The sequence below is a fragment of the Aotus nancymaae genome, unplaced genomic scaffold (assembly GCF_030222135.1).
Source record: "Aotus nancymaae isolate 86718 unplaced genomic scaffold, 86718_ANA_hifiasm-v0.15.2.pri h1tg000062l, whole genome shotgun sequence".
Classification (NCBI taxonomy): domain Eukaryota; kingdom Metazoa; phylum Chordata; class Mammalia; order Primates; family Aotidae; genus Aotus; species Aotus nancymaae.
In genome coordinates, this window is record NW_026988476.1 from 21623904 (window position 1) to 21640406 (window position 16503).

Consider the following 16503-nt stretch of genomic DNA (forward strand, 5'->3'; position numbering starts at 1 on the left):
ACCCAGAGGCAGGGTTGAAGGGTGCTTTATTGGTAGGACTTGAGAGAAATTAGAAAGGCTTTCTGTCCCCCAAATATTTCCCCAGAAACTTGCCATACTATTAAGAAATCATTTATTTGTGTTAGCAAACACTCTATTTATTTTTAAACTTTTTTTAGAGACAGGGTCTCATTATGTTGCCTAAGTTGATTTCAAACTCCAAGCAATCTCCCACCTCAGCCTCCCAACAAATATCCTTTTAGAAATGTTTATTATTTATACCTAAAAACAGATTGCTTGTTTATCAAATTTTTACAGGAATTGGAGAAGAAACTGAGCACTTTCTAGAGAAGGGAAAGGGGCTCACAGGTCAGGGACAAGGATAAAGGGGTTGTCTAGAATAACAGGGTATCATGCCTGGATGGAGCGGTGGTGGGGTAGGAGAAGAGCTTCTGGCAAACAGTATGTGGATTCTGAGTGCCAATGACCCCTAAATCTGTATTCACAGTTCCGGATTCTCTCCAGGTCCCAAATCCATATTTATAATTTCTCTTTCAATAGATCCATCTAAAGTCCAACAGGCACCTTAAATGTAGCATGTTCAAACCTAAATCCATCCTTTCTTCTTTTTTGCCCATTCTCACACCTTTTCCTCCACTCCAAGCCTTTTTTAATTTCTCCTATACCCAGTCGCCCATTCCAAAGGTTTATCTCATCCATTTCTCTGTTCTTACCCCCCACTGCCCGTGGCTTCTTTCTGACTCTCAATTTCTTCACACAGCCAATTACAAATGGCCTTTTAATTGGTCTTTCTCCCTTCATCTCTCTCTTTCTACTTTATTTCCTTCTCCATACCACTGCCAAAATTAACTGTCTGAACATAAATCTGATCACCATTCTCCTCTAAAAACTCCTCCTGTAACAATCTGCCAAAGCTACAGAATAAAGTCTAAACTCTGTAGTACACCACCCAGAGCCTGTATCCGTCTAGCCACTCCCCCATGTCCACCACTGGAACACAGCCTTTGGTGACGTTGCTTATGCTCTTTCCTTTGCGTGAAATGGCCTTTTCCTATTCTATTCCTTTCTTCACCATTCCGTAAGATCTAGAATAAATATTGCCTTCTCTGCAAAGCTCTCTCTCACTTCCCTAGGCCTCCCTCTCAGAGCCCAGAACATTTTATACAGTACTGCTCCTGTATTTGGAGCACTAATGTTTGGCAAGTATCTGCATACAGGAAGTGCTCAATTAATGTTTACTGTTAAATGAAGAGGATGCTGGTGAAAAGAGGCTTCAAGAGATTACAGAAGATGCCAGAGGGGGAAGAGAAAAGAGTGAACATCAAGTTAAAACAGCAAATGAGCTATTCCATGTACAATCATGAGACTAGAAGACATTAAAAAGACTCATAGTGCCCAGTGTTGAGGGTAGAGGAGGAAAATGGGTGTTTTCATTTGCTGCTGGAAGGTTGGTATCCTGATCAAGACTGTGTAGGGAAATTTTGACAGGATGCACTTTAAAAGATGACAGGATTTGACCCAGCACTTCCATTTTAAAGAATTCCTCTTCTTTTTTTTTTTGAGACAGAGTCTCGCTCTACACATAGCGCAGGCTGGAGTGCAGTGGCGCCATCTCGGCTCACTGCAACCTCTACCTCCTGGGTCCCGGTTCAAGCAATTCTCCTGCCTCAGCCTCCTGAGTATCTGGGATTACAGGTGTGAGCCACTACGCCCAGCCAAGAATTCCTCTTAAGGGAATTCCTCTTAAGGGAATCTGACCAGTATTTAGTAATATTTATATAAAGATTCTTGTCTGTATCAACAATAACCTAGTGGCAGCTGAAACATCTAACTACAGGCAATTGATTAAATAAATCACCGCACATTTTTACCTTGGACTATTAAACAGTCATTAAAAGTGATAATATGGATCTATATTTTTTAACAGGGAAGGATAACTTTTATGGTATATTGTAGAATGAAAAAAAGTTGGTTATAAAAATATACACTATGATCTCACTTAAGAATATTAGCATTAAAAAATCATAAGGAATGTGTATTATAAGGTTAATTGTGCTTGTTCCAAGTTGGTGCTTTCTTTATGCCATTCTATATTTTCTGAATTTTTGAAATGATCAGGCATTGGTTATATAGTCACACACACACACACACACACACACACACACTCACACATGCTACAGTAAGGCTATTTCCATTAGGAGAAAGAACAGAGAAAGGAGCCTTAGCTATGGTTAGCTAACCCTGACTTCTGGTTCCCAGCGTCATAGTAGCCACAGGGCAGGCTGGCTGGTGCAGACACTGAAGGCAGCAGGGTCCTCACAACCCAAGAGGAGCCAAGGGGTCGGGGACAGGCTGATCACTGCAGTGGTGACAATGCTAAGTGAAGATCCAGCAGTGTGGCAGCAACATGTGCCTCCAGATCCTCCCCAAAAGGCCTGAGTCCCATGCCTTTTTTTGTTAATATCCAAGCTAGCCCAGAATCCACTGGAGGATATCTGGAAGACACTAGGCGCTAAATTAGGTAGTGACCCTGAATAATTCATGGCCACAGACCTTTTCAAAATTCTACTACAGGGGAAAATAATCTTTAAAAGTCTCTGTATCAGGAATCCAGTCTAGCTGAGCTAAATAAAACCTAGTGGGGAACCTGGCAGTAGCTTCTGAAGCGGAGGACCTCCTCCTCTTTCCCCTCTCCCTTCTCCACTAATGCGTTTTAGTTCATAGAGTGCCTGCTGATTTCCAGTTCCATTAGAAGTACTCCAGAGTGAGTGTTTGTTGAAAACACAACCCAGGGGAGCTGAAAGGGCTTGGCTGGGCGTTGCAGTGGTGACAATGCTGAGTGAGGATTCAGCGAATGTAGCAGCAACAGTTGCCTCCTGATTACTCTCCAAACCCACAGGATGGCTTGGTCTGACCCCTGGGCCAGGCAGGAAGTCAGGAGACCCTATTCTCTTAGTGCTGGAGAACAGGGATGCTCTGCCTTCCAAAATGCTCTGTACAGTTTGAAATGGCACAATCCCTTGCCTGATCATGGGAATCCCCTCCTCCTTTACTGTGTCTCCCCCTGCTACTGAGTGTGCCCACCCAGGCTTCATTGTGGACTCTGTAGCCAGCTACTCCCCTCTTCAGCCCCTCAGTCCTGTAGCTGCTAAAGCAGCCTTGGCCTGGGCAATGAGGCGGATGGAGAGCACCCCCCAGCCTGCCCTGTGCTTACAGCCGCTTCTCCTGCTGGGTGACCCCATCCGGCCCTGCCTGTTGCTACTCTCCAACCCCTGGAGTGCTCCCTCCTCTCGGCTGCCCACACTCATAAATCTAGAGGGCCCCAGAGGCGGGCACTGGCAGCAATTTAGCCAGAGTGTCCCCAGAGCAAATTGTCTGGGAGCTTTGCCAGCTTCTAAAGAAAATCTGCTTTGTGAACAGGGGAAGAAGCCTCTTTTATACTTTCTGCTAATCACGTTATTCACATAAGAGAGCCCCGCGTGTTTCCTTCCTTTCCCACAAGCCCTCACACTCAAGCCCCAGCTTGTCCTGGAACCTTGAGGAGATAAGAGCAACATGTGAACAGGTGGACGACTATTGTTCAAAATACGGAGGAAACGTAAATACGCGTCCTGAAAATCCGTTCAGTCTCTCAAAAGGCTAAGGCATTTTATTAAACACATTTTCTTAGTAAGGAGAAAAATAATGCTTTACCCCAACTGGAAAATTTACTGCGGCCCATTCTGAGCACTCCCCTCTCTTCACAAAACAAATAGTCATATGAATTGTGTCTTAAAAAGCAAACTATAATTACAGTCTCTTGCGTATAAGCTTGATTTCTCTGTGATGTTTCTCAGCTAATTTGATGTTCTCTGCCTTGACTTGTCCGTTCACTTTTGGTCTTTCACTCTCTTCCCACCCCTTTCTTCAACGCTGGTCTTTTCCTGTTTCTTTCCTTCCCAGACTCCCTCCCTCAAAAGCCAATGGAGTCCAACAGATCAAGAGTGACTATGAATGACCGAGGCTTATACCTTAAAAAAAAAATGATGAAAATATCAAGATTAGGTGAGGGATAGCCTTCGAGTCATGAGTTCAAGAAGTTATGCCATAACATCACTGCTCACTATCATTTGAAATGTTTATACAAGGCCTCACTTGGAATTGCCCTGAGGGGCGGTTTACAAGACACACAAGAAAATCAATCTCAATACTTTAATGTTGTCCCCACTTGGTTACATTTCTTCTTCATCAGACTTGGCTCTAAATAACAAATCCTAAATGAAAACAAAAGTCACTCTAGAAGGACAAAGGATTTGCCACCAGGAACAATGCACATATGTGTATATACATTATTATTATTTTTTTTTGAGAGGAAGTCTGTCACCCAGGCTGGAGTGCAGTGGTGCAATCTCAGCTCACTACAACCTCCGCCTCCCGGGTTCAAGCAATTCTCCTGCCTCAGTCTCTTGAGTAGCTGGGACTACAGGCACATACCACCACACCCAGCTAACTTTTGTGTTTTTAGTAGAAACGGGGTTTTTCCATGTTGGCCAAGCTGGTGTGGAACTCCTGGCTTCAGGTGATCCACTCACCTCTGCCTTTCAAAGTGCTGGGATTACGGGCATGAGCCACCATCCAGTGTATATGTGTATCTACTTTAAATAAGCCCTGAGGACAATCCCAGTGGAGGCGTTCCAAGATTGTTTTGTGAAAACAGGGAATCTTTCCATCAGGCGTAGCACCCTAGGGCAGCCATTTTGGAGGAAAGCACTTCAGTTGGATGTCTAAATTCAGAAAAGTTGTATCTTGCTTATTTTTAATCCATCTTGTTGCCATGGAGGGAGGCAGTTGTGGCAGGTGATGTGCACTAATATTTATGGAGTGTCTCCTACAGTGAGCCCAGCTCTGAGCTGAGCATTTGGAGTGCAATAACTCATTTATTCTCCCAGCAACTCTGTGAGAAAGCAGAGGTTTTGAGAGGCAGGTAACGAGCAAGGTCACACAAGGAAGGAGTAGCAGACCCAGGAATTGGATCCATTTTGCTGACTCCAAGGCCCCATTTACCAACTCATCCAGCCGAGACAGGCTATTTATTTTCCTTGTACTAACACACTAGATCATTGAGAGTATCAACCAAGACCCTGCCCATAAAAGCACGTCTAAATGCTCAGCTTGAAACACACGAGTGTTTGTGCCATCCTTGTGTGGCTCGTTCTTGTTAACTCTCAATATCCCCGTGACTTTTTTTTTTCTTCAGGAACTTGCCTATTTTTCCTGGATTGTTATTAATAATTTCTAAACGAAAATTTTCCAATATATTTTATTACTACAGATTTTTGTTCTAACCCATGACTTCACTTGTAGATGTTTCTCTCTCTCATGAAGGAGAGCTCTGTAGAAATGTTTATCATTGGTGTACCACAAGCAGTGTATGTTATTTTCTTTGTAAACCTTATGCGAAATCTGAATACATAAACTTATTATATCATGTGTTCACCAGAGCCATAAAAAATGCCTGGCCATTGGTCTCCTCATCCAGAGCTTGGAAATCTGCCTGTCCCTGGGGAATTATACCTCCAAGGCTCACACCTGAAGGATCCGTCTCTGCCGCCTTCTTTAGTTTTCTTTTCCCATAGGCCTTTGCGGCAATGACGTGTGTGATGTAGTTTTATCCACTTAATTGTTTCTTTCTATTATCTCCAAACTTTTGGGATGCAGGCCCTGCTCTGTCCTTCTTCCTTTCCTCTCAGCTCGGTGTCCACTTGAGGCAGTGTTTGGCTCTCCTTTCTTTTGCTCCCCACCGCCTCCCCACGCCAGAGGATCGTAACCCAGAGTGAAACCTGTAGGGCTCTTGGTAAAGCGGTTTCATTCACCTGCAGCCCTGACCCAAGTCCCTCTAAGTGGCCCCACTGCTTCCTAACCTACTCTCCAGTGGCTATTACCAGATAAAATGCATTAAATGAAAAACCGATATTCCCCACACAGAAAAGAGACAGAGACAGATTTTTAATCACTAATAGTTTTTGGTCTTAACTACAGTTATTTACTTATAACCTTGGTGGTAGTATTTGTACCACTTTCCAAAAAAAGAAAGATGGTGACTGATTCACATAATTGAATCTCTGGTATCACAGAGACCAGTGGCCATGAACTGAAATGAAGAGAAAAGAAATTCTGATAATATGAATAACAGCTTTGATCATGAAAATTCTTCAGGTCGAAGAGATGTATTAGGATAATACATTTCAAATTGTTGGGGGTTGCTGTAGTAATTGGGAAATACAAATACTTGTAGTTGTAGAACTCATTGGTTTACAAGCCATCAATTCTCACAACAGAGGAATGTAAGACATTGGGGAACTCTATTATGTCACCATTTTATAGAGGGAAAAATGGAAACAAAAAGAAGTTCAGTTTCTTGGAAGGGAAAAGATTGATTAAGAGCTAGGGTTCATAGTTATAATAATTAAATGACAAATTCAATGGACATTTTCTCTTTTGGTAATAATACTTCATGGTGTCTGTATGCATAGGAATCATGATTTTTTTCAATCACTTTAGACCCATTCAGTCCAGAACTAGAAATGAAGAGTGCTAACTTTTGAGTCTTGCCTCTGTGCTGAGCTCAGTCACTGAAGTCTAGCCAGGCTATCATTCAGTTTCTTTATCTTTAAAGGGTTGTCATGTCATGTAGCTGGGGGTGGTGGATGGATAATAGTTACACATACAAAGTTGCTGTGGCGATTTAATTAATATTTGTAAAGTACTTGAAGATCCTCAGATTAAAGTACTCAACCAAAGAACAATTATCATAGGATCCCTCCCTGCTCCTCCTTCAGATTTTTGGGTCAAAGTGAAAGGAGTTAACCTAGTCTGGGAAATCCTGCCACTAGAATTATGATGAAGGGCGTAGATGTTAAGCTTGTCACCCTAGTGCAGAGTGATGGTTTATTTTGGGTTGCTGAAATGCTTCTGCAAATCATTGTATCTCCAGGGACAATGTCCTATCATCCATCAAGCCTGCCACTGGGGAATTTTCTGCCTCAGCAACTCCTTGCCCTTAAAGCTAGCCCATGCAAGGAAGTCACAACTTCCTTCTGATAGTTGATGTGCTGTTTCTTTCTCTCTCTTTTCGAGATGGAAAAAAAGAACTAAAGTCTGGGACACAGCACAAATTGGTGGGTTCTAGCAGCTGTGGAGGACAGATGTGAAGAGAAGGAGTAAACTGTATGTACCATATTCTTTCCCCCAGGCTGGAACGCACCCAGCTCTGGTCATGTGATCAGAATAGAAGAAAAACAAGGATGGGGGCTCAGTGGTAAGGAAAGTGTAGAGATCTTGATGTGGAAGGAGCTCCTGTCCTCACTGCCTGGATGTCTCCTGAGATTGGCGTGGAGGCACTGAGGCACCTCAAGGGCCTCTTCCTTCCCAGCAGTGGAAACTGGAGTGCCTGGGCAAAAGCAGCCATTCAAAGGCAGACAGAGAGGCTTTCCACCCGCACTCTTTCAAAATTAGGAGGCTCTAGTCTGATTGAGCCCTGACAAACACAATGGTAGGAAGAGAGTCTCTATGCCAGACTTCCCCAGAATGCCCCCACCAGGGCCAACTACATCAGAATCACCAGAGCACCCTCCTGAACCTGGGCCGAGGACTCTGCATTCCACAAGCTCCCAAGTTTCTCTGAACTGGTACAGCCCCATACCCGACTCCTTGTTGATCCAAGTCCTAACTGAAAAGCTGGTCCCAATGACCAAAACAGGCTGCATTTCCTGATCTCTCAAGAAGAGAAGAGCCATCCCCGCAGCTGGCACATTAGGTGGCTGTCGCCTCTTTTAAGGACATATCTTACAAATTTCTAATCAGAGAATGCTGAGGAATGGATTCCTTTGCCATTCCTCTCAGCCACAGCCCACAGTTCAGCCAAGCCATTGACAGCTACTAAGTAAGAATACCCTGGGGCCTGGCCTTTCCTCACAGTGGTTATTTTTAAAATCTGGATGGCAGACAGTTTAAAGTCTGGATGGCAGAGACTCAAGGCAATGCTCTTATTCTCCCAGAGAAGGTGGTACATGTTTAATCAACATTCTTGGATGCTTCCTGAATCTCTACTTTTTTTTTTAATTAAGGGAGGATTTCTTTATTATTTAGAGCTTCTCTAATGACCTGAAGTGAGGTTTGGGTACCAAGAAGTTAAGATAGCTTAGTCTTTGACCTAGGCTAAGCCCTCTCTGAAATTCCATATATCTCCCTATATTCATCCCATGCCTTCCTGGTCTCTTCATGACTGGGCCCTGGTATCTCCTCAGCTAAGGCCTATCTCTCCTTTCCAATTCTGATAGAGGCCGGAAGCATTTAAGTTTCCCCAGCTCCCATGTCTGGGGAGCTTAGGCTGATGGAGCACTGACCAACCATGGGATACCAGGGAACTACAAACCTGTCTAAGCCTTGGTGACTTTATTTGTGAACATAAGAATAATTCTTATCTTGCCAGGATTAAAATCAGATTGTATATGTTAAGTGTCTGTGCTTTTGCCTGCCACATGGAAGGTGCTCAATAAGTGGTGTAATGTTACTCTTATCACCTCTGGGCTCTTATAATCTCTCCCCCTCATGAATCTTTCTGCCCATTTGACCCTGGTCACAGCTCAATTGACCAACAGACTCTCAGGCAGGAGGTCGCTGGGTAGAGAGACAGGAACAGTTCTCAAAGTTCAAAAATTTTTAAGATAAAATGTTAATCAGTGAGAACACGTGGACCCAGGGAGGGGAACATCACATGCTGGGGCCTATCGGGAGGTGGGAAACAAGGTGGGGAGAGCATTATGACAAATACCTAATGCATGTGGGGCTTAAAACCTAGATGAAGGATTTTAAGGTGCAGCAAATCACCCTGGCACATGAGTACCTATCTAACAAACCTGCACGTTCTGCACATGTATCCCAGAACTTAAAGTAAAACTTTAAAAAGAGAGAAAATAACTAAAATGTTAATAAGATTAGTTATTAAGACTACAATTGGGCCAGGCATGATGGCTCATTCCTGTAATCTCAGCACTTTAGGAGGCCAAGGTGGGCAGATCACTTGATATCAGGAGTTTGAGACCAGCCTGGTCAATATGGTGAAACCCACCTTTACTAAAAACACAAAAATTAGCTGAGCATGGTGGTGCATGCCTGTAATTGCAGCTATTTGAGTGGCTGAGGCAGGAGAATTGCTTGAACCCAGGAGGCAGAGGCTGCAGTGAGCCAAAATTTTACCACTGCACTCCAGTCTGGGTAACAGAATGGGTGAGACTCTGTCTCAGAAAACAGCAACAACAACAACAACCAAACAAACAAAAACTATAATGACAAGAAGAGAGAGGAAGCAATATAAGATGCAAAATGAATTGAGAAGGTGGTTGTGGGTATTGCTGTGTGTGTGTGTGTGTGTGTGTGTGTGTGTGTGGTTTTTTTAATTGTACTTTAGGTTCTGGGGTACATGTGCAGACCATGCAAGATTGTTGCATAGGTACATACATGGCAATGTGGTTTACTGCCTTCATCCCCCTGTCACCTATATATGGTATTTCTCCCCTTGTTGTCCCTCCCCACCCTCCCCACCCCCTGCTGTCTCTTCCTTAGTCCCCCACCAACTGACTGCAGTAGGTGATGCTCCCCTCCTTGTGTCCACATGTTCTAATTGTTCAACACTCGCCTATGAGTGAGAACATGCGGTGTTTGGCTTTCTGTTCTTGTGTCAGTTTGCTGAGAATGATGGTTTCCAGCTTCATCCATGTCCCTATGAAGGACACAAACTCACCATTTTTTATGGCTGCGTAGTATTCCATGGTGTATATGTGCCACATTTTCTTTATCCAGTCTATCGTTGATGAACATTTGGGTTGGTTCCAGGTCTTTGCTATTGTAAACAGTGCCACAGTAAACATACATGTGCATGTGTCTTTATAATAGAACAATTTATAAGTCTTTGGGTATATATCCAGTAATGGGATTTCTGGGTCAAATGGTATTTCTATTTCTAGGTCCTTGAGGAATCGCCACACTGTCTTTCACTATGTTTGCACTAATTTTCACTCCCAACAACAGTGTAAAAGTGTTCCTATTTCTCCACATCCTCTCCAGCATCTGTTGCCTCCAGATTTTTTAATGATCACCGTTCTTAATTGGTGTGAGATGGTATCTCAATGTGGTTCTGATTTGTATTTCTCTAATGACCAGTGATGATGTGCATTTTTTCATATGTTTGTTGGCCTCATGTATGTTTTCTTTTGTGAAGTGTTCATATCCTTCGCCCATTATTGAATGGGTTGGTTTGTTTGTATTTCTTGTAGATATGTTTTAGTTCTTTATAGATTCTGGATATTAACCAGAATCTACATCTGACAAATGGATAGATTGCAAAATTTTTTTCCCATTCTGTTGGTTGCTGGTTCGCTCTAATGATTGTTTCCTTTGCTGTACAGAAGCTCTGGAGTTTGATTAGATCCCATTTGTCTATTTTGGCTTTTGTTGCCAATGCTTTAGGTGTTTTGGTCCTGAAGTTCTTGCCTACGCCTATGTCCTGAATGGTTTTGCCTAGGTTTTCTTCTAGGGTTTTTATGGTGTTAGGTCTTATGTTTAGATCTTTAATCCATCTGGAGTTAATATTAGCGTAAGGTATCAGGAAGGGGTCCAGTTTCTGCTTTCTGCATATTGCTAGCCAGTTTTCCCAACACCATTTATTAAACAGGGAATCCTTTCCCCATTGCTCGTTTTTCTCAGGTTTGTCAAAGATCAGATGATTGTAGATGTGTGGTGTTGCTTTTGAGGCCTCTGTTCTGTTCCATTGGTCTATGTCTCTGTTTTGATACCAGTACCATTCTGTTTAGATTACTGTGGCCTTGTAGTATAGTTTGAAGTCAGGCAGCATGATCCCTCCAGCTTTATTCTTTTTGCTTAGGATTGTTTTGGCTATGTGGGCTCTCTTTTGGTTCCATATGAAGTTTGAAGTAATTTTTTCCAGTTCTGTGAAGAAGGTCATTGGTAGCTTGATGGGGATAGCATTGAATCTGTAAATTACTTTGGGCAGTATGGCCATTTTCACGATGTTGATTCTTCCCAACTATGAGCATAGAATGTTTTTCCATCTGTTTGTGTCCTCTCGTATTTCGTTGAGCAGTGGTTTGTAGTTCTCCTTGAAGAGGTCTTTTACATCCTTTGTTAGTTGTATTCCTAGGTATTTTATTCTCTTTGTAGCAATTGTGAATGAGAGTTCTCTTTTGATTTGGCTCTCTGTTTGTCTGTTATTGGTGTATAGAAATGCTTGTGATTTCTGCACACTGATTTTGTATTCTGAGACTTTACTGAAGTTGCATATCAGTTTCTGGAGATTTTGGGCTGAGACGATGGGGTCTTCTAAATATACAATTATGTCATCTGCAAATAGAGACAATTTAGCTTCCTCTTTTCCTAATTGAATACCCTTTATTTCTTTTTCTTGCCTGACTGCTCTGGCTAGAACTTCCAGTACTATATTGAATAGGAGTGATGAGAGAGGGCATCCTTGTCTTATGCCATGCTTCCAGTTTTTGCCCATTCAGTATGATATTGGCTGTGGGTTTCTAGTAAACAGCTTTTATTATTTTGTGATACGTTCCATCGATACCTACTTTATTGAGGGTTTTTAGCAGAAAGGGCTGTTGAATTTTGTCGAAGGCCTTCTCTGAATATATTGAGATAATCATGTGGTTTTTGTCTTTGGTTCTGTTTGTGTGATGGATTACGTTTATAGACTTGCATATGTTGAACCAGCCTTGCATCCACAGGATGAAGCCTACTTGATCATGATGAATAAGCTTTTTGATTTTCTGTTGCATTCTGTTTCCCAGTATTTTATTGAAGATTTTTGTGTCAATGTTCATCATGGATATTGGCCTGAAGTTTTCTTTTTTTGTTGTGTCTCTGCCCAGTTTTGGTAGTAGGATGATGTTGGTCTCATAAAATGAGTTGGGAAGGATTCTCTCTTTTTGGATTGTTTGGAATAGTTTCAGAAGGAGTGGAACCAGCTCCTCTTTGTGTGTCTGGTAGAATTTGGCTGTGAACCCATCTGGACCTGGCCTTTTTTTGGTTGGTAGGCTATTAATTCTGCCTCAACTTCAGCCCTTGTTATTGGTCTATTCAGGGTTTCAACTTCTTCCTGGTTTAGTCTTGAGAGAGTGCAAGTGTCCAGGAATTTATTCATTTCTTCCAGATTTACTGGTTTATGTGTATAGAGTTGGTTGTAGTAATCTCTGATGATGGTTTGTATTTCTGTGGAATCTGTGGTGATATCCTCTTTATCATTTTTTATCACATCTATTTGATTCTTCTCTCTTTTCTTTTTTATTAATCTGGCTAGTGGTCTGTCTATTTTGTTGATCTCTTCCAAAAACCAGCTCCTGGATTTGTTGATTTTTTGAAGGGTTTTTTGTGTCCCTATCTCCTTCAGTTCTGCTCTGATGTTAGTTATTTCTTGTCTTCTGCTAGCTTTTGAGTTTTTTTAATCTTGCTTCTCTAACTCTTTCAATTTTGATGATAGGGTGTCGATTTTAGACCTTTCCTTGCTCCTCATGTGGGCATTTATTGCTATGAATTTCCCTCTAGACACTGCTTTAAATGTGTCCCAGAGATTCTGGTATGTTGTGTCTTTGTTCTCTTTGGTTTCAAAGAACGTCTTTATTTGTTGCCTTCATTTCATTGTTTATCCAGTTGACATTCAGGAGCCAGTTGTTCATTTTCCATGTAGTTGTGCAGTTTTGAGTTAGTTTCTTAATCCTGAGTTCTAATTTGATTGCACTGTGGTCTGAGAGACTATTTGTTATAATTTCCATTCTTTTGCATTTGCTAAGGAGTGATTTACTTCCAATTATGTGGTCAATTTTAGAGAAAGTGTGATGTGGTGCTGAGAATAATGTATATTCTGTGGATTTGGGGTTGAGAGTTCTATAAATGCCTATTAAGTTTGCTTGGTCCAGGTATGCGTTCAAGTCCTGGATTTCCTTGTTGATTTTCTGTCTCATTGATCTGTCTAATATTGACAGTGGAGTGTTAAAGTCCCCCAATATTATTGTGTGGGAGTCTAAGTCTCTTTGTAGGTCATTAAGGACTTGCTTTATTATCTGGGTGCTCCTGTATTGGGTGCATATATATTTAGAATAGTTAGCTCTTCTTGTTGTATTGATCCTTTTACCATATGTAATGCCCTTCTTTGTCTCTTTTGATTTTTGTCAGTTTAAAGTCAATTTTATCAGAGACTAGGATTGCCACCCCTGCTTTTTTTTGCTCTTCATTTTCTTGGTAAATCTTCATCCATCCCTTTATTTTGAGTCTATGTGTGTCTTTGCATGTGAGATGGGTCTCCTGAATACAGCACATGGATGGCTCTTGGCTTTTTATCCTGTTTGCCCATCTGTGTCTTTTGATTGGGGCATTTAGTCCATTTACATTTAATGTTAATATTATTATGTGTGAATTTGATCCTGTCATTTTATTACTGGTTGGTTGTTTTGCCCTTTGGTTGGTGTAATTTCTTCATTGCATCATTGGTCTTTACCATTTGGTTCTGTTTTGCAGTGGCTGGTACTGGTTTTTCCTTTCTGTGTTTAGTGCTTTCTTTAGGAGCTCTTGTATGGCAGGTCTGGTAGTAACAAAATCTCTCAGCAATTGCTTGTCTGTAAAGGATTTGATTTCTCCATCACTTATGAAGCTTAGTTTGACTGGATATGAAATTCTGGGTTGAAAGTTCTTTTCTTTAAGGATGTTGAATATTGGTCCCCACTCTCTTCTGGCTTGTAGGGTTTCTGCCAAGAGATCCGCTGTGAGTCTGATATGCTTCCCGTTGTGGGTGACCCGACCTTTCTCTCTGACTGCCCTTACTATTTTTTCCTTTGTTTCAACCATGGTAAATCTGATGATTATGTGCCTTGGGGTTGCTCTTCTAGAGTAGTATTGTTGTGGTGTTCTCTGTATTTCCTGTATTTGAATATTGGCCTGCCTTGCTAGGTTGGGGAAGTTCTCGTGGATAATATCCTGAAGAATGTTTTCCAGCTTGGATTCATTCTTCCCGTCATCTTCCAGTACACTGATCAAGCATAGACTAGGTCTTTTCACATAATCAAATATTTCTTGAAGGCTTTGTTCATTTCTTTTCACTCTTTATTCTCTTTTCTTGCCTTCTCATTTTATTTCATTGAGTTGATCTTCAGTCTCTGATATCCTGTCTTCTGCTTGATCTATTCAGCTATGGAAACTTGTGTGTGCTTCTTGAAGTTCTTGTGCTGTGTTTTTCAGCTCCATCAAGTCATTTATGTTCTTCTCTAAGCTGGTTATTCTAGTTAGCATTTCTTCTAACCTTTTTTCAAGGTTTTTAGTTTCTTTGCATTGGGATAGAACATGTTCCTTTAACTCAGAGAAGTTTATTACCCACCTTCTGAAGCCTGCTTCTGTCAATTCGTCAAATTCGTTCTCTGCCCAGCTTTGTTCCCTTGCTGGTGAGGAGTTGTGAACTTGTGGTAGGGGAGAGGCGTTCTGGTTTTTGATGGCTTCATTCTTCTTGTGCTGGTTTCTTCCCATCTCCTTGGATTTATATAGTTTTGATCTCAGGTTGCTGCTTGGGGAGGCAGCCTTTCCTTTGTCTGCCTGCAGAGGTGCGGCTGGGCTGCCACGGGTTCAGTAGAGCTGCTGCGCCTTTTATTTACTCAGGAAAATTAGGCTGGCTTCTGCAATGGCGGCTTCCCTTCCCCTCGCTGAGCTCGATCATTCCTGGTCATTCTCTAACTGATGTTCTGGGTGCTAAACTCTGGAGTGAGTTTTTTAGCCTGCTGGGCTTTGTGCAGGGGGGACCCGTCCTGCCGTATAGACTGTTTCCCTGTTTTCAGTTCCCCTTCTTTCTAGGGGGCGGGTGGGTCCATCCAGCTGGCTTTCTGGCTTTTGTGTCAGCCAGTGCTTCCACTTAGATCTATGCTGACAGCCCCAGTGCCAGCCAAAGTTGCTGTTCTGCCCTGTTCCGGCAGCTTGCTGAGGATTTTCAGCCAGGCAAAGATCTCCTGTTCTGTGGGTTGTAGAGGGCTTGGGTGGAGTGCTGTATCCAAACCGAAGTCCCAGACAGGAGAGATCCCCTGGTCTTCCAGTCGGGTGCATGCACCTCCTGGGTTGGGCAATGCCCTGCTTTGCCTCAACTTGCCCTATTTGGTTTATACCACTGTCCAACCAGACCCACAAAATGAACCTGGTACCTTGTTTGGAATTGTGGAGACCACTCGGCTTCTGCATCTCTCTCGCTGGGAGCTACTTTCTGTAGCTGCCTCTTATTCGGCCAACTTGGGATCCCCACTGTGTGTTTGTTTTTAACTTGTTTTCTCTATCATCAAACGGTAGCAGAGTTTACACATACATCCCGAGTCCCTACCCCCTTGTTGAACCATGATGGTGTCCCCACCCCCATCCTAGAACCTTGTTATGCTGCTTTTCCTAGATTGTGCTACAGGATGGAAGTAGAACCACATCACACAGTCCTCTCTCATTCATCCCCTTTCTTAAATAGTTAGGTTCTGCTAATGGACCTCCTGCTTCTTGGTTCTAAATAGCAAGGCACCTTGCCCCACCCCTGTTCCCCTTACCAAGCTCATATCTCTTCCTTCATCCTTGTGTCTGAGTGCTAACTCCGGGACATAACCCAGTTTCCTTCTACCACTCAGGCCTGACTATGTCTAACTAGTCCCTTTGCCCAGTAGCAGGACCTCTGTTCTCCATCCATCACCTTTTGATGCCTACTGGCTGCTTCCCTGAACTTCAGTATATCTGCTGCCTCAATTCCCCATGGCTGGACTCTGTGTATATATTAGGCCCACACTTCTAGTACAACTGGTGTCCCCATTTGTTAGAATCCCGGATGGAACTATCTATGTTCCGTGGACACAGTATCTTGGTGTGGCAGAAACTCCACTGTCACCTGGGCCTACCTCCCACCACCTGTCTTGCCCCTTGAGGATAGTTTCTTCCTCCTTGCTACGTGGTCTTTATAGTGACTAGCAGTAGCCAGGACACCAATTTCTGGGAATAAACAGCTAATGGAGCTAAAAGAACATCATTAGGAGACAGGATAACAGGGTTGCTACTGATGTTTCCAAGGAGACCCATCCATTGGACTTGAATAGCTGTGTCGAGGAGAACCATTGAGGAGGTTGAGTTTTTACCATCAAATCACATACAGTCTTTACCTAGAGCCAAGCCAATGAAGTTTGAATCCAAGGACAAGCCAGCTTCCAACACAAATAGAATGTGAGACGTTTTAGAAAAGTAGAGCTGTAAGGGGGCTGAGACACTGCAAAGTAGTTACTATTGTAATGCAAAGGGGTTGAAGGTCAGAAGGAGGCACTTTCTAACCTTCTGGGTGTTCTGAACCCATGAACATCAGGGCAGTTTGGCTGCTGTGTATATTAACTTCATCTCCAGGTTCTGTGGGGAGAGGGAAAGTGCTTACATGATGTATGGGGGAACCCGGAA